The sequence below is a fragment of the Pseudonaja textilis genome, chromosome 13, assembly GCF_049901715.1.
Source record: "Pseudonaja textilis isolate UNSWEBS1 chromosome 13, rPseTex1.2, whole genome shotgun sequence".
NCBI lineage: Eukaryota > Metazoa > Chordata > Lepidosauria > Squamata > Elapidae > Pseudonaja > Pseudonaja textilis.
Window position 1 is genome coordinate 7,286,270 of NC_142002.1, and position 24,275 is coordinate 7,310,544.

Below are 24,275 nucleotides of genomic sequence, written 5' to 3' on the forward strand. Positions count from 1 at the left end.
ATCTTCTCGTCACTCCTTATCACCCATCCCCTCCCACTTGTGACTGTATGATTGTAACTTTGTCGCTTGTGTCCTAACGATTTTTACTGACTGTTTCCTAGTATGATTTGGTTGCTTACTGTACCCTATGACTATTGTTAAGTGTTGTACCTGATGATTCTTGACTCTGACGAATGTCACCAAGACAAATTCCTTGTGTGTCCGATCACATTTGACCAATAAAGAATTCTATTCTATTCTATTCTATTCTATTCTATTCTATTCTATTCTATGATTAGTTTCCATCCATTGCTTCTTTTTCTGCCTTCAGGTGCTTTGGAGAACAGATGGACTCCCTCTTCTTTGTGGCAATTCCTGAGGTATTGGAACACTGCTATCATGTCCTTGCTATCATAGAATAGTTTTTAATATTTAGTGTTAATATGTTTTTAAGTGAAGTCAATGCCTCCAGGGAGAAAGCATGTGGAGCACAGAGGTCTGTGACAGAAGTTTTCACAGTCAGCACACACAGCTCCACGCGTGGGAGGAAACAGTGACCACAACAGGAATTGCCTGCATGTGTTCTAGGCCTGGACTGGGAATAGTGCACCATGCTTAGAGAAGCCATAGTGCATGCTGCCAACATGATGATGGGGTGTTGTTGTTGTTGTTTTGCTGATTTTTTATCCTCCAAGAGTTGCAGGGGCTTCTGAATCAGGAACTGGGCTAAAAGTTGTTGTTGTTGTTGGGGAAAAAAAGACTTAAAATTAATGCAATGCTTAACCTTGCATTAGATCTGGTTCTAGTTAAGAAAGAACACCTGCAATGAAAAGGCATGCAGCAATATTTTAAATTTTGAAAAGCATATCTAGGAGACAGAGGGAGGCAAAGACATGCTACCTAACGAGCACGTAGGTACTAGGTAATTTTTTTTTAAAAAGATGCCCCTTTTAATTTTGCTTTTAATTCATCATGAAAAGTACCAGGAAATGGAAGCCTTTCCATTTAGAAAAGATTTGGCATTCTGATGCAACGAGAGCCCTCTGTAAATACTCAAAAGCGGTTGCTTCCGTATTTATACATTTCTGAACTGTGTCTTCATATTAGAAACCTGTTCAAGTGGTGTAACTTCTCCAAGATTCGAATGAAAAATTACCTCCATGGTAAATTGTGTGTGTGTGTGTGTGTGTGTGTGTGTGTGTCTGTGGGTTTAAATTTGGAGTGTCCAACTTTGATAACTTTAAGACATGTGAACATCAACTCCCATCCTGGCTGGGGAATTCTGGCAATTAAAGTTTGCAAATTTTAACATGGCCAAGGTTGGACAACCATATGGTTGCTTATCTGACTACCATGACTCTGGACAGTTGCTAAACCTTGATGGAAGGGGAAATCGCCAAACTCCACTGATGATTTTTTATGGGGTTTTCCTTATGCCAAAAACTCTAGTTTCTGGGTTTGAATGGAACCCAGAATTTGTGGGGTTCTGGAGCTACCACTTCCTCAGTGTGTGAATGGATGTCTCTTTAACCTGCCAAAATGGAGCCCTCTTCATGAATACCCTGCGTCAAAAATGCTGATCCCAGAGCAATTTTGCAATTAAGGAGAAAAATCATTTGGAGGAAAAAATGGATGGGATCAAAAAACACCCACAGCACGGCAATTCCAACAGGAATGAATCAACAACATGTATAACTGTGACAGCCCTTGGTTAGAAAGTTTTATGTTTTTCTGCTGTTAATTGCAAATGGTTTGCTTCAAAGAGGGCCATTTTAAAAGAAAACAGAGTCCTTTAAGCTGTCGCCAAAGGGTGTTTAGCTGCAGGACCGATCCATCAATGAAGCAGCAACAGGAGTCCCAATGCATTTCGTAATATTTCTTCCCTGTCCTAAGTGGAAACTGGAAACGGCTGCAACGTTCAGAACATGTAAAGAGGGCTAAAACTGATCCTTAGGGTCGTATGGGGATTGTCTCACCCTAGAAAGAGTGTGAAGAAGAGCAACAAAGACGATTTGGGGTCTGGAGGTTCACCTATTCAGTGAACGATTTAGGGAACTAGGAATGTCTCTTCTAACAGAGAAAAGGACTAGGGGCTGAATGTCCAAGTAATGAACTCCAGGAACTCAGGACTCTGCGCAGGGGTGGGATTCTACCAGTTCGCACCTATTCACTAGAACCGGTTGTTAACATTCTAAGCAGTTCAGAGAACTGGTTGTTAGAAGAAATTACTGGCCTAGTCCTGTAAGGAAGGCAGGAAGGAAACATTCTGGTGTTGCTTACAGAAACTGCCTCTCCGTTAACCCTTATTACATTCTTGGCAGGACTAGACTTCCTGTCTCAGGAACGTCTCTGGAGTTTTTTTCCCCTCCTTTGCTTGTGTGGAGTGACCATTCAAAGTTACAATGGCACTGAAAAAAGTGACTTATGACCATTTTTCACACTTACGACTGTTGCAGCATCCCCACAGTCATGAGAAATGGTGAAATGGTGTGGGAGAAAGAATCAGAGTTGTTTTTTTTTTTTAAAAAAAAATCTACTGGCCCAGATTTTTTTTTTCCTTGAGGAAGAAGATGATTCACTTCCCATCTAGGAAGCTTCATCAGTTCTACTGGATGATGGGGTGGGGAATGGAAAGATAAGGTACTCACAGTTGAGATTGGATGGTGCAGGATAGAAGGATAGGTTCTAACCAGCAATAACAGACTTATATACCGCTTCACAGGGCTTTACAGCCCTCTCTAAGCGGTTTGCAGAGTCAGCCTATCGCCCCCAACAATCTGGGTCCTCATTTGACCCACCTCGGAAGGATGGAAGGCTGAGTCAACCTTGAGCCTGGTGAGATTTGAACTGCCAAATTTCAGGCAGCTGGTAGTCAGCAGAAGTGGCCTGCAGTACAGCATTCTAACCATTGTGCCACTGAGATAGCCTATAATATCATCCAGTAACTCAATAGTAATAGCCCTTAGACTTATATACCACTTCACAGTGCTTTACAGACCTCTCTAAATGGTTTACAGATTCCGCATATTGCTCCCAACAATTTGGGTCCTCATTTTACTGACCTCGGAAGGATGGAAGGCTGAGTCAACCCTGAACCAGTGACAATTGAACTCCTGGCAGTGGACAGAGTTAGTCTGCAACAGTGGTAGGATTCAAATTTTTTTACTACCGGTTCTGTGGGGCTTGTTGGGCATGGCAGGGGAAGGATACTATAAAATCTCAATTTTCCTCCCCACTCCTGGGGGAAGGTTACTGCAAAATCCCCATTCCTCCCCCCTACCCCACTAACCTGCTTTCCAGCTCTGTTCTCCTGTGCAGGGCAACCAAAGAAGACACAGCCGATCAGCTGGGCCTCGGGAGGCAGAGAATAGATGGGGGCGGGGCAAGTCAGAGGTGGGATTTGCTGGTTCTCCGAACTACTCAAAATTTCTGCTACTAGTTCTCCAGAACTGGTCAGAACCTGCCGAATATGCAACCTTGGGTCTGCAATACTGCATTCTAACCACTGAGCCACCATGGTTCTTGTAATGCCGGGTGGATGGAAGGATTGTGTTTCTTTGCAGTCATCTCATCATTAGTACTATCTCTGAGAGCCATTGAGGCTATCAGCGCCAATCTTTACCTTTTATCTTTTCTATTCTTTTTAAAGCACCTTTGGGACAACTTTGTCCTGGAAGACTGAGAATCTCCGTAGACATTGTGTGAGAAAGTCTTTCAACCATGTTAATATGCCCTTCATTGCATGTGAGTATCTTTCTTGCACCAGCTGAATTACAATCTAAATGTAAGGAACCACCCCCATATGTCATTGTCATAATTATTGGCCTCCTAGCTGAAAAAAAAATGCAAATATATCAATCTTCTCTGGTTTGGCTGTTCTCTCACTGCAGTGTGTAATAAATCATACCATTGATATTCTTCCCACTTAACTCTAACTTCTGGATGTAAAGAAATAATTTTTCGCAGCTACTGCCATTAGCCTTCACAATAGTTTCTCCTCTGTATGGCCGGCCAGTTTCTTCCTTTAACATTTTAAAATGAGCCCCCCCCCCCCACTTGTTTCCAGAGGTTTTGCCCATAAAGCATGACAGAAATGTGCTGCCTTTGGAAAGCAAAGATGATTACTTGGCCTTCTCATCGGCTGTGATTTCCACGACTGAATTTGGTTGCATCTGTCTTAATTCTTCAGAATTAAGGACGAAGGTTTTTCCAAACTAAATGCAAAACTCTTCCTGGCTACTAATGGTGAAAAGTTTGGCCTTCCTCCTCAGCTCAAATCAAAGACTTTGTCTAACCAAGTATCTTGTTCTGAACAAATTAAATGCCTGAAATGTTTATTATTTTAGAATGAAGTATTATGGTATTGGGCTTATAAATATGAAGGTTCCACTCAGCCGTAATAATGTTTATTAATACTATGGAAAGAGTCATTCTCATTATGGTGTAGAGACTTGTGAAAACATATAACTTTCCGTAGGGGAGAACATATGTGTCTTGAGTGGTTGGATTCTTGATGTTTTCTAAGCCTGGTTTTCTTCTTGCAGACTTCTCATCAACATAGTCCTCTTTGGTTGGAATTGTAGAAAGAATTTGTCCCAATGCTCCACAAACTCCACAAACAATGTGTTTAATAAGGTCCCTCCTTCTGTTACATGAAAAATAGCAATTTTGGGTACCAGCCTCAGAAGTATTGGTAAATTGTGAATCTATAATCCAGGATTAACTTGATTACTATTATTTTGTTTAAATACTTGCTATGTATAAATCAGGAAATTATACTACTGTTTATATTTTGCTCATTTCTCCATTTAAAAATGCTTCTTTCTGTCATTCATTCATTCATTCATTTATTCTGCCTTTTCTCCCAGAAGCTGAAGATGGCATATATAATACTTCATTTTCTAATATTTCACTTACTATGACAACTCTTAATGTGATCAGTTCCAACCTAGTACTCACATTCACATAATAAGCCAAGTTGGATTAATTAAATTGTTTATTAAGCTTCATTAAATTTAGAAAACATAAGTTGAGTTCTCTAGAGCCTAGCATGTTAATGCCAACATCATGATTTGATCAGCTTGTGGTCCAACGTATTGCAAGAATGAAGAAAGACTATTAATTCATATATTTAGTTAGAGATGTGAGAAGGCAATTCAGAGTTTACTTCAGAGAATGCTGCTTGAAGTTTTGAAGAGCTGATGATAACTTTATGGCAATTTTTAGGCAATCTGTGTCTGTATGGTGATATGTGTCATCTTTCTTCCCCAACCTGGTGTTCTGCAGATGCGGTGGAACTACAGATTCCCAGAATTTGGTCCTATTGGCTGAGAATTATGGGACCTCCAATAATATTTGGATGATACCAGGTTGGGAAAAGCAACCTGGTGCTTCCTGTATATACATCCTTCAATTTATGGAGTAGAATCAACTGTCAACTGCTGCTTCCTGTACATACATTCTTCAGTTTAAGGAACAGCATCAACTGGAAGTTCTTATTATTGTTGTTATTTAGAAAATTATTATTTTTTAAATAAATTTTATTGAATAAACATTAAAGACAATTGAACACAGTGCGACTTTCTTGACCATCATTTTGGCCACACAAGCTATAGTATAGAGATACACATATCAGTTAATTTCCTTTTTCCCTTATGTTGTTGGTATAGTGCTAGCTGCATATTATTTCTATTTACATTTATCTACATTTATTTACAATTATATACATATTTACAACCATCTTTTATACTCATGCATTCGTATCATCTCATATTTGTCCATTATATTCCATTCTCTTTGGTTTACAAAACTAACTTTCATTCCTTTATAGGAATGAAAGCGTCAACCCTTTCTTTCTTTTTCCTTGATTCTAGCCATTGATACATTTTACTCCAGACTTCATAATACTCTGTCTCACCCTTATCTTTGATTTCTAAAGTTAGTCTGTCCATCTCTGCACAGACTAATATTTTCATTATTTCACTTTCTGTAGGGGTATCTTCATTCTTCGAGTTTTGGGCATACACCAATCTTGCAGCTATTTATATTACCACCTACTCGCACATGTCAACTCAAGGTGGCTTACAAGGACATAAAAACACAATATAAAAGATATAAAAAGAAAAATAATAAAATAATAGTAAAATAACCCCCACGCCAGTGACAACACACATTCATATAAGCCATTTAATGGACTCCATCCCGCTCTGGGTTCCCCAGGCCCACTGGCAGAACCACATCTCCAGGGCCTTCCAGAAGTGTGTCAGAGTGGTGGCCAATTTAATCTCCAGATGGGATGTTGTTCCAGAAAGAGGGAGCCACCACAGAGAAGACCAGGTGTATCTCCTAGGGGACGGGACCGGCAATAGAGTTTGGAATGATGAAAGAATTTGAACGAAGGCCATAATGCCTGGGCATTGAGCAGTTAATCCTTTGCCTCCCTCATAAAAGTCCAGAACTTGTCCACTGGTGGAAAAACAGCTCCCTCATTTCAAGTTCTCCACATCCCATCAAAGTTGGGTAGCTGCTTCTGTCACATCTTTGGAAGAGAACAAACAATTCAAACTACTGAGCAGTTCAACCCTCTTGCAATTGGGAGATTCCTGGAACTCAGAACTACTGGTATTTGCTCGGTAGAATTTAAGGCACCCAATCCCCAGCATACATTAAAGCTAAAAACAATGAACCATGAGAATCTCACAGCTTCACTATGGTAGCAAAACTCCAGGCCTTGCTTCAGTCTGTTCGAGTGGTTGCAGTTTCCAGCAGAATATTTTAAGTGGAACAAATAAAGCAAAACCATTTGCTGCTTTAACGGCTCAAGAAGTAAAACATTTTAGAACAGGCAAATATATCTGCAGGGGAAGGTCAACAAAGTCCAAGCTTGCCATTGTGACTATGCAATCAATGCTGAAACCCTGTTTAATATGTGTTTCATGTGCAACACATTTTAAAAAGGAACAGGGCCTTTATTACAGGGTTGAATTGCCGCCTTGATTTTTTTTATTTTTACCCCTTCCATAAATATTCTCTGGAACAGGGGAAGATGATGGACCCATTCCCGATTGGGGTGGGGTGGGGGGGAAACACACATCCAGAAATTCTGGTTAACTACCAGAGAAAAAACAAAGAGAAGATCTTGGTCATAGGAAACAAAAGAGCAGAGATTTCCACATAAACAGAAAAGGTTGGTTAAACGTGATGCCCTTTCAGAACAAATCCTGTTGTAAGGCAGCTGTGTACGAGTGCAACACCACAATACAGCTGACAACTAGAAACAGCCAACAAATGCTAAAGCAAAAGTTGCCAGAAACAACAAAACAAAAACAAAACCATTATTAGACCAAGTCAAGGACACAATATCTGTCTAAATAAATAAAATAAAATAGGGGGGGAGAGGGGAAAAAAATAGCTGGCCATCAACACCTCAATCAACCAATAAAAAGCCACACCCAACCAGGCACCCTAAAAATGAGCTGGGCGTAGAATAGTCCAAAGCACACATTCCAGTATTGAGAAGTTCCCTGAGGATAGACTCCAGCAAGAATCCGAAAGCTCCGAAGATTCGATCTCTGGTCCCAGACTGGATCCTGCAACATATTCCTGGGACATTCATAAAAAACATCTTGGCTGATAATCAAGTTCTGTAATCTATAACTGGGTTGAATAATTTATACCTAGTTTGGCAAGAATGTGCCATGACATCATTCATGGTTTTCTGTTATAATAGGGTGTTTGTACAGCTACTTTATTTATTTTTATTTTGTTTGTTTGTCAAACATGTACAAAATAACAAGTATAGGTATGAACATAAACACAAACAAAGGAAGTAAATACAGACAATTGGGGACAGTAAGACAGGGACGGTAGACATGCTGGTGCGCTTATGCATGCCCCCCCACAGTTTGAGGTTGAAGCTGTGAGGCATTGAAGCTGTAACAACGGAGTCAGATAGGGCATTCCAAGCATTGACCACTCTGTTGCTGAAGTTGAACTTTCTGCTTTACTTGTTATATTGAATCGGGGTTTTCTAAACTATTCCAGTTACCCCATATTGTCCCGACTATAAATGCTTCAACCAGATAAAGTTAAAACCTATCACACTGAATTTTTGCAGACTGGATTAGCTTTGTGACAGCTGAATTTTAAAGCTGACCGGTGATATCATGGATACTTTCATGCCTTACACTTTGTTTATTTTAACCTGGGTTAGACTTTGTTGTGGTTTAGTGTGTTTATGGTTCAGTTAATGGTGCAAACCAAGAAAACGGATTAATTTAGTAACTAGATTATGTTTATTGCCTATACAAAGGCAATGTACACTGAACAATTCACTTCCTCAGTTTATAAAACATATTAAGCCACAAAAGTCCTCAATCATATTTTAGGTTGTAGAAATTTGCAGATGGATTCTCACCATTAAACAAAGCCAGAATTGTAGATTACAATATTGGTTAACAATAGAATATTTATAGCTCAGGGTACTATGGGATCCTTGGTGCTCTCTGAACTTGGTGGTTTTCTTGCAGCAGTGATGGTATTACCTAGTTTGGTAGTGAAAGGTCTGCAAGAAAATAACCAAGCTCAGAGAGAACCAAGGACCTTGCAATATCGGTTAGTATATATCACAGAGTTCCTACATCACATGAAGTCTGCTTAAGTAGTCAAAATGGCTAAGGTTATACAACATATTAAATCATAGCTTGCCAACTATGATGATTGGGTCCTGTAGCCACTAATATAAAGACAAAGAATGGCTGAGTAAAATTTAGCTACAGGTTCAAATGAATTGTGAGGGAGTCCAATGCATTGTCTATGGGGTTTTTCAATTCTTTATTCCACAAAGGTCTTTAGAACCTTTGACAGCACAAGAAAAGATGCTTCCTTAGTGGTTGGAAATAGATGCAGCTGTTTCAAGAGCTGCAAACAGAGGATAGATTGGCATCCCTGCATGTTTCAAAGCAGCCTTTTCAAATGGAAGCCAAAGCATCAATAATTACAAATAACCACACTAAAGCAACTATAACTGCAACATCCAAGAATTCATTATTAAAAGTTCTTTGTACAGGCTTAAAACACATGATTTCTATGATATTATTGCAGGCATATACTCATATACACTAGCATTTCAACCTATGCACTAAAAACAGTACAGGTAAGGTAAAGGTTCCCCTCGCACATACGTGCTAGTTGTTTTTGGCTCTAGGGGGTGGTGCCCATCTCCATTACAAAGCCAAAGAGACAGCGCTGTCTGAAGACGTCTCCATGGTCATGTGGCTGGCATGACTAAGTGCCAAAGGCACACAAAATGCTGTTACTTTCCCATCAAAGTGGTCCCTATTTTTCTACTTGCGTTTTTATATGCTTTCGAACTGCTAGGCTGGCAGAAGTTGGGACAAGTAATGGGAGCTCACTCTGTTACGCGGTGCTAGGGATTTGAACCGCCAAACTGCCGACCATTCTGATCAACAAGCTCAGCATTTTAGCCTCTGAGCCTCCGCATCCCTTTATAAAAACAGTACAGAGGCTAAAGGAAACTGTTAAATAAAGTGGGTAAACAGTCCATCATTCTTAGTTTCCAGTGCATTTGTATTAAAATTGAGTCTGGGTCAATCAGTCTGGTTGTTTAAAAGAACCTGCAATGGGCTCCTTTAAAAGAGATAGCTAGGATGACATTTTCTATGAATGAACTCAGCCTAATGGTATTTCCATTTCTGTGTTGTCAGTGAAAGAGAAAAGCCAGGGTTAATAAACTTAAGATACACAAATCTCCAATCTGATTAAACAAGCAGGGACAAGGAATGGCAAAAATTTACAGGGATACGTAGATAAAAGCTGAAATAAAGCCAGTTTTGGAAAAAAAACAAAAACTTGTAGGCTAGCCTTCTCCAGTCTGATCATCTCCAAAAGAACTGGGAGTCATGGAGGTTGTGATAAATAGTGTGCAATTACAGGCATACCTTTACAAATCCTTAGTAAGACTACACCTGGAATACTGCATCCAGTTTTGGTCACCATGTTACAAAAAAAAAAAGATGTTGAGGCTTTGGAAAAAGTGCAGAGAAGAGCAACTAGGATGATTAAAGGCCTGGAGACTGAAACATATGAAGAACGGTTTCAGGATTTAGGTATGGCTAGTCAAGAGAAAAGAAGGACTAGGGGTGACATGATAGCAATATTCCACTTTTGGGGGGGGCTGTCCTAAAGATGAAAGAGTCAACTTATTTTCTAAAGCACCAGAGGGCAGGACAAGAAACATTGAATGGAAACTAATCAAGGAGAGAAGCAATCTGGAATTAAGGAGAAACTTCCCAACAGTGAGGACAATTAACTAGTGGAAAAGCTTGCCTTCAGAAGTTGTGGGCGCTCCATCACTGGAGGTTTTTAAGAAGAGACTGGACAGCCACTTGTCTAAAATGGTGTAGAGTCTCCTGCTTGAGCAGGGAATTAGACTAGAAGATCTCCAAGGTCCCTCCCTCCCAACTCTGTTTTGATTGACTGATTGATAAATAATTACCCTTAGAAATCTCTCCCTTGGTGGGACAGACTATGAGCATGAGGATTTCCAAACTGCTAAATTTCAAAGTGCATGAAGATTTTAAGGTTCGGTTTGGATAAATGGCTTTCATAAAGGAATTAGATGTTGTGTCCTCTGCTTCTGACTTGGATCAGGACCTGGGTTGACATAGGAGATAGAGTGGCTTCACTGCCTCTCCATTGGGATTAGAAGATCAAGAAAGAAACCGACATCTTGGTAGAATCCTGGCTTCCACTGACAAGCTAGTATTAGTCACTTTGTTGTCTGGTGTAGTAAGATTGGAGAGGAGAGCATCTCCAGGCAAGCAGCCCAGCCTTCTTGTAACTCTCACCAGAGCTCAAGTCTCACAAAGCCAGCTGGCTTCTTTTTGGTTTATGTATTTATACACACTCACCCATGAGTTAGTTCACTAAGGCTGATGTCATCAGAAGACCTAACACTGCCTTATTCTTAGGAAGCTAAAAAGGATAAAAGCAGCTTGTCTGCTTGCAAAGTAGGGAAGGCAGACAAATCACATCTGTAGCCCAGAGGGGAACACTGTCCAATCTCTAACCCAGGGGGGTGTCAAATTCAATTTTCTTGAGGGCAGCATCAGGGTTGTTTATGACCTTGGGGGCCAACTCTGTCACTCATGTCGGGGACACTGGTGATGGCCCGAGCACTTTGCCAGCAAAAATGGGCTCCCGAGCTCCATTTTTGGCTGCGACAGCCTTCTGCAACCCTCTGCCAGCAAAAATGGAGCTCAGGCGGGCTGCATGCAACCCTCTCAAGCTCCATTTTTGCTGGCAGATGCACCATGGGCCGGTCCTTCACCATTTCCAGGGCAGCCCCGTGGGCCAACTCTAAGCACTCCATGGGCTGGATCTGGCCACTGGGCCTTGAGTTTGACACCCCTGCTCTAACCTTTCACTGAGCAGAACAGGGAGAGTGTTGTGAAATGTTCTAACCCAGTGATGGCAAAACTTTTTGTTATGGTGTGCTGAAAGTGCCTGCACATGCATGCCAGCACCCACAATGCAATGCACCTGCTTCCCCGCATATGTGCATGCAACACACACCCTTCCCCGCCCCATCCCCTTACCTGCACTGTGCATGCGCCGCCTCCCAGCTGATTTTCAGCCCGTTTGAGGCCATTTTCACCCTCCCAGAAGCTCGAGGGAAACTTCTGCAGTTTTGGGAGGCTGAAAAATGGGCCTTCCGGAAATACCAGAAGTGCACATTTTCAGCCTCCAAAAGGCCTCTGGAGCCCGGGGGAGTCTGTTTTCGCCCTCCCAGAGGCTCAAGGGAAGACTCTGGAGCCCCAGGAAGCTGAAAACAGGCCCGTTTTGGCCTTTCTGGTATAAGTTTGGCTTGGGCTCACATGCCTGCACAAATGGCTCTGTGTGCCACCTGTGGCATGTGTGCCATAGGTTCCCCATCATGGGTCTAACCTCTGGTCAACGGCCGGCCTCACTCTTCAGGAAAGTGAGATGGTCACCTCAAAGATATTTGAGCAATAGGAAAGGAAACATCTTACAGGTAATCCTTGACTTATGATCACAACTGAGGGCAAAATTTCTGTGGTTAAGTAAAACATTTCTTGAGTGTTGACCCCTTTTGCAATCTTTCTTGCTTAACACTTGTTAAGCAAATCACCACACTTGTTAAATTGGTATCTTGGTTGTGAAGTGAATCTGCTGGTCGGAAGGTCAAAAAAGCTGATCACATTACCCCGGGGTTCTGCAACCATCGTAAGTATGAGTCAGTTGCCAAGTGTCTGAATTTTGATCTCATGAGTATAGGGTGTCAGTGTTCCAATACACCCATAGAAAGCAGAACTCCGAGGCAGGTAGATTCCTCAAATAACAAATTTATTGGATAAATCATATTGGCACAACTGGTGAAAACTGACTCTCAAAGTTCCCGTGGTTTTCACCCAGTTAAAAGAGAAACTTTTCCCCTTTCCCCAAGTCATCAGTCATATGGTCCAATAGAAGTGCTGGCCAGTTGCTTGGTTACTTCGCTCCTCCTCTCCCAGCCACCTGTTGGAAAATCTTGGTTCTCAAATATACCTGGTTCCCAAAGGAAAACTTTTTGTTTTGACTGCAAAACCCAAGTTAAGTATTTCTCTACCCCTCCCATCTAGTGGCAACCCTGAAGCCTTGAAGATGGCCCAAGCCAAGTTCGCTTCAGGATTGACATGGGGATGCTGTAATGGTTGCAAGTATGAAAAATGGTCATAAGTCACTTTTTTCAGTGATGCTGCAACTTCGAACAATCATTAAAGGTCCGTTGTAAGTCAAGGACAATAAATTTATTATTGCAGTTTTACTGGAAAGAACAGGCAAAGTACTTGGGGATGCATCTTGATTTGTAAAAAAGATCTTCCTAGTTCAGTCTATGGAACTGGTGGAGTCCCATTCAGGTGGATCTTGATTTAGCAGACTTCAGCTATACTGGTCCAGACTTCAGCCTCTCCAAATAAATCCACGGCAAGTCCATTAAATCCATTATTATTACCTTTATTGTCAGAGTACAACATGTGTACAATGAGATTCGCTGATCCTCCCTTCATGCAACGCCCCCCCCCCAACACAATTCACAGTGAGGACAGAAGTCCCTCACCCAGTCCCAATCTTATTTCACTATCTGACCTTGTTGCACCATGTGCCGGCCCTGCAAGACTGTCATACTATGCTGACATGAAGTCATTTTCTGTTCAGGAGTCTGACAGCCCACAGGTAGAAACTGATCTTCAGCCTGTTGTTGCAACTGGCTATGCTTCGATATCTCCTACCCGATGGTAGGAGAGTGAAGACCTGCTGACCAGGGTGTGAGTCATCCCTGAGGATTTTCCTTGCATTTATTTATTTGTTTATTTGTTTATTTGTTTATTTGTTTATTTATTTATTTATTTATTTATTTATTTATTTATTTTGTCAAGCGATTATAACATAACAGGTATAAGTATAAACATAGTTATGGATACATGAAATGGATACATATAAGAAAAATAAAAAGAAATAATAGGACAGGGATGGTAGGCATGTTGGTGCGCTTCTATGTTCTTCTAATGGGGTTTGCTCAGTATTCTAGCACAATTGATGTTACCTAGTTTAGGTAATGAAACACTTGCAAGAAAACAACCAAGCTCAGAGAGCACCAAGGATATCTAATTATCACAGTTACTGTAACATTAATCATTTCTAGCATGTTGTGTGAATGCAGCTGCTGAATCTTGACCTGACTTGAGGGTTCTGCAAATACAGCCAAGGAGACTTGCTTGTGATCATTTAAACTTCCAGATCAATAGACATTCAGCCATTCACTTTGACTTGGCAGAGATTTTTATGTAATGCTCTCTAACTATTGGCTTTGCTCATTATTTTTTTGAACAAAGCCCAACAATTAGACAGTATGGTCAAAACTCTAAATTGCATATTTCATGAAATTGCGTGTAAATAATTCCTTGACATAGAAAAGAAAAAAGAAAAACAGTTCCTGGAATCAGAATGGAAGAAGAGAAAAATATAAAGCAATACATCAAGACCTTGTTGATGATCCAAACTCTGTCAAGGATCTTGGAGTACTCATCTCTAATGATCTAAGTGCTAGAGCCCACTGTAACTACATAGCCAAAAAGGCATTAAGAGTTGTTAACCTAATCCTATGTAGCTTTTTCTCTGGTAATATCACACTACTAACTAGAGCATACAAAACATTTGCTAGACCTATATTTGAATACACCTCATCAGTCTGGAACCCGCATTAACACAGTTGAGAAAGTCCAGAAATATTTCACAAGAAGAGTTCTCCACTCTTCTACTCGTTGCAGAATACCTTATGCCACCAGACTCAAAATTCTAGACCTAGAAAACCTAGATCTACACCGTCTTTGGTCTGATCCAAGTATAGTATATAAAATCATACATTGCATTGTCCTACCAGTCAGTGAATACTTCAGCTTCAACCATAACAACACAAGAGCAAACAATAGATACAAACTCAAGGTTAATCACACCAAACTTGATTGCAGGAAATACGACTTCAGCAACAGAGTGGTCAATGTTTGGAATACTCTACCTGACTCTGTGGTTTCTTCCCCAAACCCCCAAAACTTTAACCTTAAACTGTGGGACATGCATAAGTGCACCAACATGCCTACCGTCCCTGTCCTATTGTTTCTTTTATTTTTTTTATATGTATCCATTTCATGTATTCATAACTATGCTTATCCTTATACCTATTATCTTGTAAACTATTGACAAATCAAATAAATAATAAATAAATAATTGTTCTCTTTCTGTGTTCTCTTTAGTTCATAATATTGTTTTCCTCCATACGGTTTTATTTTTATTTTTTGGGGGGGAAAGGGGCAAATCTTATAAGAAAAGCAGAATAACAGAGTTGGAGGACCCCTTGCTCAAACAGGAGACCCTATTCCATTCCAGACAAGGGGCTGTCCAGTCTCTTCTTAGAAGTCTCCAGTGATGGAGCACCCAGAACTTCTGGAGACAAGTTGTTCCATTGATTAATTGTTCTAACTGTCAGGAAATGTCTCCTAAGTTGCTTTTCTCCTTGATTAGTTTCCACCCATGGCTTCTTGTCCTTGTTGCTTTGGAGAGTAGCTTGACTCCCTCTTCTTTGTGGCAGCCCCTGAGATATTGGAACACTGCTACTCCTTTTCACTAGATAGACAATCTTTTGTCTTTTTTATATACAAGGTGAGATGGGCGGTATAGAATAAATAAGGAATAAATAAATACATGAATGCATAAATAAATGAGTATGGAATTCTGTGTAGCAACTCTCTTTGAATGGTGAGTTAAGACCCAAACAGTGAGACTATTCATTGCAGCGGTTTAATTCAATGGCATTTCAATCAAAATGTGTGGACTGAGTCAATTTTCTGACTGGAATGGGAAAGTCAGTTCAAATCATTGATTGATGCCTTCAACAGGGTTGCCTTCAACTTGATTTGAATGTCTTGGATTCATTTCTGCCTGAAAATAGGTTTTCTTTTTCATCAAACCTCAATCAAATCCATCCCAGTTAATAGTTTGAGCCACTCTTGTCAATTTGCCAGATTAAGTTGACAATTGGAGTGAGGATGTTCCCAACTTCATACAGATTTATTAAGCACATTCTGACATCCTCCCCAGCCAACCTTTTTTCCAATTCACTCTTCACCCACAAAAGCTTGGTTTCAGTGTTCAAACAGTAAAGGAAGCAGAATACTGTTTTTCAAAATCATTGTAGAGTTTCATCTTCAGTTCAGCGTCATTGGAAGTAGCTGCCAAGAAATTCTTTCTACCAAGGTTCTTTATTTATGCCTTGTGGGAAAAATTAAGACCCCTCCTCCTTCTGATGTCTCTGAGCCTGATATCCAAACTTACCCTCTTCTTTGGGCAGTTATGGGAAGGTTTAAAAGGAGCAGAATACCAGTCATTTCAAGAAAGGCCCCCATTTGATTTTTTCAACTTTCGGCTGAAAAGAACCCTGTTCTTTTTCCAAACTTAAGTTGCCTTCATACCTCACATTAAGTCATAATTTATGACTTATTCCAGATTTCCCAACCTAGGCAACTTCCAGATGTGTGAACCTCATGAACCAGCAGCACTGGCTGGAGTGAATAGACTATGGAAGCCATTTTGAACAGCTTTCTCCAACATTAAATCTTCCAAGATTAAAAACTTAGAATTCCCCCAAACGAAGTGGCAGTCCCAGTACATCTGTACATGAGGCTAAAGGCAGTTGACTTAGGACATTAGTCTGAAAAATAGACTTCTATTATTTGTTAAATTATCTTCCTCTGATATTTTAAAAACAATTTGAGAGCAAATGAAATTGTACTAAAAAAAATAGAGAATTGAATGTTTAAGTGGTATTTAAGTTTTAGGTAGAATAAAGTCTACATAAACAGATTTTCTTCATGACAATCTCTCCATAACTTGTTGGTGAAGATTGTCAATCATCCAGGCAGAGATATCTGAAGGTTGTCTAAAGATTGAATAATTCCAACAGAAATATTTTTTTAGTAAATTAGTCCAGTTGCAATGATTCTACCTTCACACAACTTCAGGGAAACTCCAGACTCTTCACTAACCTGTTCTTTTAAGTCTCCAGATGGTGCACCCATTGCCATTATAACCAGTGGTGGGATTCAATTTTTTTTACTACCAGTTCTATGGGTGTGGCTTTGTGGGCGTGGCAGGGGAAGAATACTGCAAAATCCCCATTCCCTCCCCACCCCTCTAACCTGCTTTCCAGCTCCATTCTCCTGTGCAGGGCAACAAAGAAGACCCAGCCGATCAGCCGGGACTTGAGAGGCAGAAAATAGATGGGGCGAGGCCACTCAGAGGTGGCATTTGCCGGTTCTCAGAACTACTCAAAATTTCCACTATTGGTTCTCCAGAACTGGTCAGAACCTGCTGAAGATTATAACCGAGTCCATCTTCTTCTCTTTCCTTCCACAATTCCCAGCATTGGAGCCTTTTCCAGAGAGTTAGGTCTTCACTGAAAGTGTCCAAAGTAGAATAATTTGAGCCAAGTCATTTGTGCCTCGAGTGAGAACACTAGGTTGATTTGTTCCCTGATCCATCAATTTGTTTTCTTGGCTGTCCATCATGGCATAGTCTTCTCCAGCACCAAAGTTCAATACTGTCCCTATCCTGCTTTTTCATAGAGTATCACAGTGACTAGCAGGGCTTCTACTATTTTTATATTTGTAGGTATAGAACAGAGGTGGTATTCAGCAGGTTCTGACCCGTTCTGGAGAACCGGTAGCAGAAATTTTGAGTAGTTCGGAGAACCAGCAAATATCACCTCTGACCCCCATCTATTCTCTTCCTCCTGAATCCCAGCTGATCGGCTGGGTCTTTTGTTGCCCTGCACAGGAGAAGGGAGCTGGAAAGCAGGTGAGTGGGGTGGGGAGGGAATGGAGATTTTGCAGTATCCTTCCCCTGCCACACCCACCAAGCCACGCCCACAGAACCGGTAGTAAAAAAAAATTGAATCCCACCACTGGTATAGAAACATTTAATATCTTTTCCAAGACTTTAATGGCTGCTCTACCTAGTGCTAGTCTGCAGCTTATTTCTTGACTGATTGTCCCTGTACTGTTGATTGTTATTCTTAAAAGGCAGAAGCTACGTACAGCCTGGATATTTTTGCTATCAATTCTGAGGCTGTGGTCATTAGATTTTAAGCAAAGTCTCTCTCAAATTAAACTTGACTCCTAGAGACTTCACAAACACAACCCTATAGTTTATGGTAACAATACAGAATTGTCTTGCCCTTGTCTTCTTCTGACATGCTTTCGACTTCTCCATCTAACCGATGGGCCTGTAATGTCCTTGGCGTCTCCTAGCCATGTAATAACTGGATCTGACCTTGCTTAGCTTTTCCAAGATCAGCTGAGTTCAGCTAAATGCTGCCATTTACTGGGAAATGTACATATTTAGAACACACAGAGACCCAGACACAGGGAGGGATATACCACGCATATATATAAGTAATTTGTCACACAAAGTATATTTGCTGGAGATGAATTATCACTGCAGCTGTGATTTATTTTTTATTCAATAGAGAAGACACTGCCGAACAATTCCCCAAAAGCCACAGTTCAGCTGTATTGGAAGCACAACATTTTTTTCCCTAGCTTCACATTTGGAAATCATAACATTTCATCTACAAGAAAGGGGTTTGAATTAAAATTTATTGTCATGCTGAGGTAGGAAAATTAATGATATCGTTGCAGCCAACCTGGGATCCATTTAAGAAAGATCATTTCCTTTTCGACCTATAAGTGCTAGATTTTAGACTTCTGATTAGAATTTATTTAGGGGTGGGGTGATACATGCTCTGTCTCTTTTTTCCTGACATTTTTCAAGAGGGGTTTTCTTTGAGTGTAAAGAAGTTTGACCATGTTTCTTATGTGTTTAAAACTTCTTAGCAAAGTATTAAAAAGAAAAGAAAAGCAGAGGCAGACAATGGATTTCTTTACTCTATCACAACAGAAAACTGTTTTGGGAGGAGAAGGTTAACTGTGCCATGCTGTTACTCCTTCAAGGCCTAGACTCTGAAACATATGAACAATGGTTTCAGGACTAGGGTTTGGATAGTTTAGACTAGAAAAGAAGAATTGGGGTGACAGGATAGCAGTATTCTAATATTTGAGGGGCTGCCACAAAGAAGAGGGGATCAACTTATTCTTCAAAGCACCAGAGGGCAGGACAAGAAACAATGGTTGGAAACTAATCAAAGAGAGAAGCAACCTGGAATTGAGGAGAAACTTCCTAACAGTGGTAACAATTAACCAGTGGGATAACTTGCCTCCAGAGATTGTGGGTGCTTCATCACAGAAGATTTTTAAGAAGAGACTGGACAGCCACTTGTCTGAAGTGGTATAGGGTCTACTTGAGCAGGGGACTGGACTAAGAGACCTCCAAGGTCCCTTCCAGCTATACTCCACTCCACTCCACTCCACTCCACTCCACTCCACTCCACTCCACTCTACTCTACTCTACTCTACTCTACTCCACTCCACTCCACTCCACTCCACTCCATTCCATTCTATTCTATTCTATTCTATTCTATTCAACTAAAATAACTCAGAATTTGCCAAACCAATCCAGATTCACTCAGCCAAGGAGCCTTTTAAAAGAGCTGCCTTAAAACAAAGTTATTGTGTTTCCCAGATGTTCCACACTTTCACAAACTGTTCCAATTGTCTGAATTCTCCCTTCAGCAAGGCCACTTGTCAAGGGTTGGATCTAGGCCCAGAAGGAAATCCCTATTAAAGCCTAGTCCCAGAATATCATTAGAAGGTGTGAAGCCGCACCAAGGGATCTTGGCGAAGGCTGTTCTTAATGGGCATGCCAGTTGTGAATGCTTCCAGACTAGCTTTTACAATTCACCCTACAAATTCACAAAAACACTATGGCGTATTCAGAAATTAAGCTTCATTTCTTTGTTGGCCTTCTGTTGATGGGGGCATCTTCCATCTTTATTTCTCATCACAAAACCCCCAGAAAGAAGGACAACATTCTTTGATTGTTACCAGGACAAGTAAGAGGATAGTCATAGGAAGTCAAAATTACCATTGGTCCAAAAATCTTCTCTATCCCCAATTTCTACTTCCTCTCTGAAAAGGATTCTATTTTTCTACCGGAGTCCAAGTGGATATGTAAACCACTGAAATTTTTAAATTTATCTTGAACAATAAGCACCCCATCAGGACAATTGCAAAGCTATACCAGGTAGTCCTTGTGCAGTGACCACAGTTCGGACTGCCAACTTACTGAAAGGGTAACCACAACTGTGCTTACTATCTGACTTCCACTTTTATTTGTTTTACAAAACTATGAAGGTTATAAAAGTGAAGATTGATTGTGAAGTTACTTTTTCATTACCCTTGTAACTGTGAATGGTTGCTAAATGAGACAGCCACTGAACAAGGACTACCTGTATACACCCATTTGTGGGGGAAATATGCACTTCATTTCTCTCAACCTCAGACCCTGGTTCTTTGCCTGGATTGTTTGGTGGAACTTAAGAGGCAGAAGGTAACATCCCTCCCAAAATACTAGGGAAATTCTCCTGGTTTTGTCTATGGGGGCTGAGAATTATGGGAGATGGAATCCCAATCCATCAAGTGAGGGTATCATTTTGGGGAAGCCTAGCCTATATGCTCAGAGGTATCAAAACTAAATGAAGAGAGAGAACCAGCTCTGAAAACATACACATCTCCATGACTTCAGCAAATCCAGTCTGATCAAAAGCAAGTTTTGATCAGAAGGCAAGTTTTACTTCCAGGAGATTAAGCCACGGAGCTTCACAAACGTTGGTTTGTAGGTCAACCGTGACTAAGATAAGGATGTTTGAACAGGGAAACTTAGATGTTCTTTCTTTAAAACAATAAGACTTAGGAAATAGCAGAGTATCCCCAGACTGAGGACAAGGAAGGACTGAGATGCTAAAGAAGAATCCTTGCAACATAACGAGACGGGTGGAGTAATTTGAATATGTCCTTTGTCTGTTTATATAGTTGTGTTTGGCTGCATTAAGAGCAGTTAAGGGAAGAAAACCATGTAGTCATTTGGCAAAAAGTTAATTTTCAGAAGAGGGAGATCAAATTGTTGGTCTGTGTCTCTGTCTCTGTCTCTGTCTCTGTCTCTCTCCTCTCTCTGTCTCTCTCTGTCTCTGTCCCAGTATTTGTGAGTGTATCTCTCTCTCTCTCTCTCTCTCTCTCTCTCTCTCTCTCTCTCTCTCTCTCTGCTTTGTTTACTGGTATTCGTTCATCCAAAAAAAAAATTAGGTGGTCTCTGTCAACAGGATTTGAAACACACACTTCCCTTAAATGTGTATTTACAGTATTCCAGTATTTGAGGGACTGGCACAAAGAAGAGGGGGTCAAATTATTCTCCAAAGCAGGACAAGAAACTATGGTTGGAAACTAATCAAGAAGAGAAGCAACCTGGAATTAGGGAGAAACTTCCTAACAGGGAGGACAATTAATCAGTGGAACGGCCTGCCTTCAGATGTTGTGGGCGCTTCATCACTGGAGGTTTTTAAGAAGAGACTGGACAGCCATTTGTCGGAGGTGGTATAGGTCTCCTGCTTGAGCAGCGGGCTGGACTAGAAGACCTCCAAGGTCCCTTCCAGCTCTTTTCTGGTTGAAATGAAGAGATTAATGTGCTGAGACAGAAAAAAGATGCAAGGTAGAAAAAAATAAAATAATAAAATGAAATAAAAATAAAATATAAAATAAAATAAAATAAAATATAAAATAAAATAAAATAAAATAATAAAATGAAAAATAAAATAAAATAAAATAAAATAAAATAAAATAAAATAAAATAAAATAAAATAAAATAAAATAAAATAAAATAAAAGTCATCCAGTTGCGGAAGTGCTATTGACCTTCCAATTTATGAACAATGCTCTCAATTGATCATTGAAATAAAGCTGGGTCATTACAAAATTCTTGACATGTATCAAAGCTTACATAATCTACATTAAACACTATTTCTTCATGGGTTTTAATACTTAACTCCCTTAAGCTGGAACAATGATTTTACTTTTCCTTGTCTACTACAAAGGAAAAACTGTCTTCTCCATAAGAGGAAATAGATTAAACAGTATTTTAGATAATCCTCAAAGTTTCTTCTCAGATAATGTTTGGTTAAAGATGCCAAGAAGAATAGATCCTCTGATGTACAAACCACAACTGAGCTGTAAGCTTTGAGCACATCAAGAAATATTTACAGATCAATTCAGATAATGTACATCCTGTTCTCTGTTTTTATTGTTGATGATTTTGTTGCTTCCAGCTCTTTGTGATAATTTCATTCATGATTGTCTTCCGGCAATGGCTTCCTTGGGTTCTTGTAAGCTTATGCACAGGTCATAAGGACAGTATCTACACACTTTATCTTTTGTTAAACTCTTAACCAATTAGCTATGGGTTTCCCAACATCTGGGTCTTCTCCATGAATAATGACTTCATATGACTCATTCAAAACATCTTAAGCTATGTAAGAATACATAGAATCAATTTGAGGACTTTTTTTAAAAAAATAATCTTTCTCCCTATTCACATTATAGTCTAAGTGTGGTCAACCTTTGCTTTTGATTGTGCGCATCTTTCATTAAAAAGCCTACATTTATATTTTATATATAAAAAGTTTGTGGGGTTTCTGTATTTTTCTTAAATCAGTCTCTTGTCTTTGCCATTTGATGGTTTTCTTCAGTGTCTTCTCATTGCTTACTTTGGTGCAGTTCCTTGCCTCTTCCTGTTCTTTGGAACTCAATGTTTACTTGGGCAATTTTTCCTCTCTCCGTCTTTTGCTTTCTATCTCTCTTTAGCTTTTTTTTCCTTTTTCTGGTCAGCACGTTAACAGATTACAAATTTGTCTCCTTTTTCTCTTAGTGACATTTTGGGAGAGTTTGGTTATTTGCTTCATCTTTTAAGAGTGTCACGAATTTCAAGCACAATGTCTCCAGGTCCTTTACCACGGCCTAGTCCATATTTGTCCTTTACCTCCAAAATATGGGACCACATGGAATATTGATGAAGTTGGTTTTGTTTTCTTGGCAACATCTCAGTCATAACCCCAGGTCATGTTTTCGTGAACTAAATAGAGCTTTTCTATCATCACTTGCAGCATAAATAACCAATCTTATGAATGTCAGGCCCTTTATGATTGAGATTAAGATAACCTTTATGGTCATTTTTTACTGTGGGCACACTGGCACACGTTAAAAATGAAATTCTGTTGCCTGCTCTGAAAAGTGCACACATACATAACACACACATATAGATATGCTACACATCTATGCCCCTATATATAAATACATATAAATGTTCATCATCTGTCTTGAATACATAGCGAAAAGAGAGTTTGAGAGCTCACAAGGTTGATACTATATGGAATGAAACTGTGGCTGAATCTGGGTGTTTGCTTCAGATCCCATGAAGTCCACCCTGCCTTCCCAGAAGCTAACAAGGGAAACAGGTCGTAAAAAGGACATGAAGCACCCTAGACATTCTCTTGGACATTTTCACACCTGGCCAGAGAGAGGAGGAACAATGTTACCACGTGACTGGATGGCACCTCGATTGGACCATGTGACTGATCGTTTGGGGAAGAGGGAAACCTTTTAATTAGGTGAAACCCACAGGAACCTTCAGAGTCAGTTTTCACCAGAACTGCTCCAATATGATATACCCAGTAAAGCTATTCTTTGAGGAACTTACTTGTCTCAAAGGTTTAGTTGCTATGGATGTATTACTTAGAACCCTTTTTTAGATTAACAGAGTTGGAAGTGACCTTGTAGGTCATCAAGTCCAATCCTCTGCCCAAGCAGGAGACTAGACCATTTCTGACAGATGGCAGTCCAGTCTCTTCTTGAAAGCCTCCAGTGTTTGAGCTAGATACAGAGGTGGTATTCAGCAGGTTCTGACCAGTTCTGGAGAACCGGTAGCAGAAATTTTGAGCAGTTTGGAGAACCGGCAAATCCCACCTCTGACTGGCCCCTCTCCCATCTATTCTCTGCCTGCCAAGTCCCAGTTGATTGGCTGGGTCTTCTTTGGTTGCCCTGCACAGGAGAACGGAGCTGGAAAGCAGGTTAGTGGGGTGGGGAGGGAATGGGGATTTTCCAGTATCCTTCCCCTGCCACGCCCACCAAGCCACGCCCACCAAGCTATACCACTCCCACCAAGCTACATCAACAGAACCTGTAGTAAAAAAATTTGAATCCCACCACTGGTTAGATACTATAGAAATGATCCCTGAAAGTATAGTCTTTCATCTGTGGTATAGTCTGTGAAAGTATAGTCGTTTGCACTGACACCTGTGGACCCCGCTCAAGCAATGCTTATATATTATGTTCTGGATGGAAAGGAATCAACTCCCAATAATCTTTTCTGCTATCCTCACTACTCTCTTTACTGCCTTCCTATCCAAAGCAATAATACTTCCAAGCTAGATAATATGACAGGATCAGTGGTGGGATTAAAAAATTTTTACTACCAGTTCTGTGGGCGTGGCTTGGTGGGTATGGCAGGGGAAAGATATTGTAAAATCTCCAGTCAGAGATGAATCCATCCAGCCAGTAAATGCTAACTCCATTCAGTTGCCCTGACTCCGCCCCAATGCAAGGGGTTGCAGGGTCTTTAAAAGAAAAAATATATTAAAAGGGGGACCCCAACTTTCAAAACCTTGCCCGTCTTTATTTGTAAGATGGCTATAAGAACTGAGGCCAGAAAGGTCAGTTT

General features: G+C 40.4%; 1 pseudogene; it reads right to left on the reverse strand.

The window, feature by feature from the left end:
- Positions 1-23,708: 23,708 nt before the first annotated feature.
- On the reverse strand, positions 23,709-23,805 carry LOC148124719 (small nucleolar RNA U3; annotated as a pseudogene).
- Positions 23,806-24,275: the final 470 nt, after the last annotated feature.